The sequence below is a fragment of the Papaver somniferum genome, chromosome 10, assembly GCF_003573695.1.
Source record: "Papaver somniferum cultivar HN1 chromosome 10, ASM357369v1, whole genome shotgun sequence".
Lineage (NCBI taxonomy): Eukaryota > Viridiplantae > Streptophyta > Magnoliopsida > Ranunculales > Papaveraceae > Papaver > Papaver somniferum.
Window position 1 is genome coordinate 90,975,909 of NC_039367.1, and position 3,126 is coordinate 90,979,034.

The 3,126-nt window shown below is 38.1% G+C and overlaps 1 pseudogene; it reads right to left on the bottom strand.

The window, feature by feature from the left end:
- Nucleotides 1-1,068: 1,068 nt before the first annotated feature.
- LOC113318979 lies at nucleotides 1,069-2,836 on the bottom strand (annotated as a pseudogene).
- Between the last annotated feature and the right edge of the window lie 290 nt (nucleotides 2,837-3,126).

A 3,126-nucleotide genomic window follows, 5' to 3' on the forward strand; every position in this document is an offset into this window, starting at 1 on the left:
GATCATTTGTAACCGTGCAGGTCAACACTTAGGATCGAGATGCTGCAGTCTCAAAGGAGCAATGGGTCCTGAACATTTAGAATTCCTTGTTGTGCTGGAAGCGGTTAATTGATCCAAATCCATAGGATTGGAGAAGATTATTATCGAAATATACTATCGAAGTCTGATTAAGGCAATTCAAGGGAATGACTGATGTTCCCTGGGAACTAAGAAGCATCGTTGAGGATATTATTTTATTTGACAGTCCTTTCATAGTTTGCAATGCATATATACAAACAGATTAGCTAATAATTGCGCAGATGAACCAAGCATGCTCGCGAGGAAGGTGTTTCTGCAACTTGGTTGGGAAATATTTCTGGTTTTATTTCTGAATTCTTGTTATTAGACAATTCTTATCAGTAATTCAATGTTTCTTTGCATAAAGGTAAAAGAAATTTTTCTGTCACCATAAGAAATTTTAGAATTGTAGCATTCGTTCCAGGTTCACCAATTCCAAAAATTAGGATTTTGGAAATTTTGCTAGTAATATCTGGAACCATCCCCCAATCGAAGTCCATAGTGAATACTGCAGTGACATACTAGTTGAGAAGTCTGATTACATCGCCCTACAAACGAGGTCTATCATTTCAGAACTGGTGCGGCCAATGAGATTGATGACTATTTATTACAACCAGTTCTGGTGCTATCTCAGTTCTCAAGTGAATATTAAACGAAAAGTGAGTTTCAAAACCATGAGCAAGTTGTAAAAATGGACGGTATGACTGCAATTTATTACTCCCTCCGTTACCTTTTAATAGGCGAGTTTCTATAAACCATTATACAAAGTTTTTGGTTGGTAACCTAGCAACAAACTGGGCTCCAAATAAATATTTCAAAAAAAATATTACTTTAATTATTGGGAAAGTCAAATGTTACTTTAATTTTCTGAGATCACTTTTCTTTTAACTTCTTTTTGATGACAAGTGTTATGTGGACCATTTCACTTATTTCTTTGGCTGACAAGTGTCATTGAGACCATTTCACTTCACTTCTTTTATTGACAAGTGTTTAGAGGACCACGTTCAATAATTAATTCTCTTAATTTCCTTAATTTTTCTCAAAAGAGAAACTGGCTTATTAAAAAGTAACGGAAGGAATACAAAATATGAAAATAAAAGAAGTAAATTTCTAAATAAACCTAGTACTACAATTCCTTCAACATGTAAATTTCCTCAAATTTCATCATTGGAGGTATACTCTGTGGATGGTTAAACACATTATTTGGATCAATCAATGTCTTAGCCTTAACCAAACGTTCATAATTCGATGATGAAAATATCTTTCACCCCAATTTCTAGCTATCTCAACAGCATTGGTAGTACTACTTTTATTTCTCCAATCTATCCCTCCAATATCAAGATCAATATGATTAACATAACCAACCCTTGGTTCTTTCGACACGAACGGTTCCAAATAATCGTAAAACTTCGCTAACCATTCGCTAAACTCGCCGATTTTCGATTCTTCATCTTGGTTCCAAGCGATTATATATTCGAACATCAATTTAGTGCCTTTCCGATGAGGAAACGGGGTAAAATCAGTGCTAATTTCACTCATTTTCCCTCCGAAACCATTTAGAGCTATAAACCACCGGGCTGTTCTGATAACATCTCTAATGCATGTCTAAACACGTTTAGGGGTACTGATACTTTAGTAAAATCAACTTTAGTCTTAAAAGCTCTTTCATCAAATTTCAAGAACCTGTTGTTTAGTTCAGAGATTGTATCTAATCCTGATAAGAAAGCCATGGATTCACCCCAACTCATTTCTTGAAACTCTTTATCTACTAACCCCAGTTCAGGGAATTTTTCATCGATTATAGTTTTCGCAGCATCTTTACGTCCCAAGTGTAAGCCTAAGAACATTAACCAGGCATCATTTCCGTTTACTCCCCCAAGCACGGATACCGTAAAATCCTCGTCTAATTCATCTGCAACATATTGCCATTTGTGAAGTAAAGATGAAGCGTCTTCGATTCCTACATTCTTTGTCACACGAAAAACGGTCAGCTTCTCCGGAACTGGCAATAGTTTGATTTTCCACGCGTAAATTGCACCCCAAACACCTCCGCCGCCACCACGAATAGCCCAAAAAACATCGTCACCCATTTTTTCACGGTCAAGAATCGCTCCATTGCTATCTATAAGAATCGCGTCCACGACATTATCCGCAGCTAATCCGTACTTCCTCGACATCATACCAAAACCACCACCGCTTATATGTCCTCCGCTACCAACAGTCGGACACCAACCAGCAGTAAACCCCAGGGTATCCGTCGACTGCGCAATCGCATAATAGAGTTCTCCAAGTGTTGCCCAGATTCAACCCAAGCTGTTTCCGACAGACATCAATGGAAATTCGATTCAAGTTCATCATATCAACAATCACAAAAGGTGTATCACAGTATAAGACAACCCTTCATAACTATGACCGCCGCTCCGCAGTCGAATAGTCCATGATTCTCTTGTACAACAATGAACGGTGCTCGATAATTCTTCTTTGCTGCCGGGCATTACAATAAACGACGGTTTCGATACCGTAGGCTTCGCGAACAACGGGTTCTGCATGGATGCATGCAGCAGTTTGAAGTAGTCGGAATTTGTATCGGTTGATAGCGTGGTGAAGTTGTGAACACCATGGGAGTTTAAACATGACGAGAGGAGATTATCATTAACATCACCACCTCGTACGCATGTTTGTAATAAAACAATGAATAAGAAGAAACGTAATGTTAAGCTTCTGCACATCATTGTTGGAGAAGTACGTCAAAAATAGAAAGAAATGGTGCTCAAAATATAGTGCTGGTTTTAATAACCCGCAGGCACGTGCAACTCTAACATTTTATTAGATGTAAACGCGATGCACGTGGGAGTAAACGCGTCTGACTTTCTCAAATGGCTGCTGTGCAGCTGTGCTACATGTCACGGGCCATTCCAGTTTCGTTAGGATTGGACATTGCATTTCAATGGTCATCAAAGATGGAGATAGACAAACTAACACTTAGATTCGGATTATGTTCCCTCTGTTTCCGTAAAAAAGTGGCTATCATTTTTCCAATTTACATATTTTTAAATTAAAATAAAATAG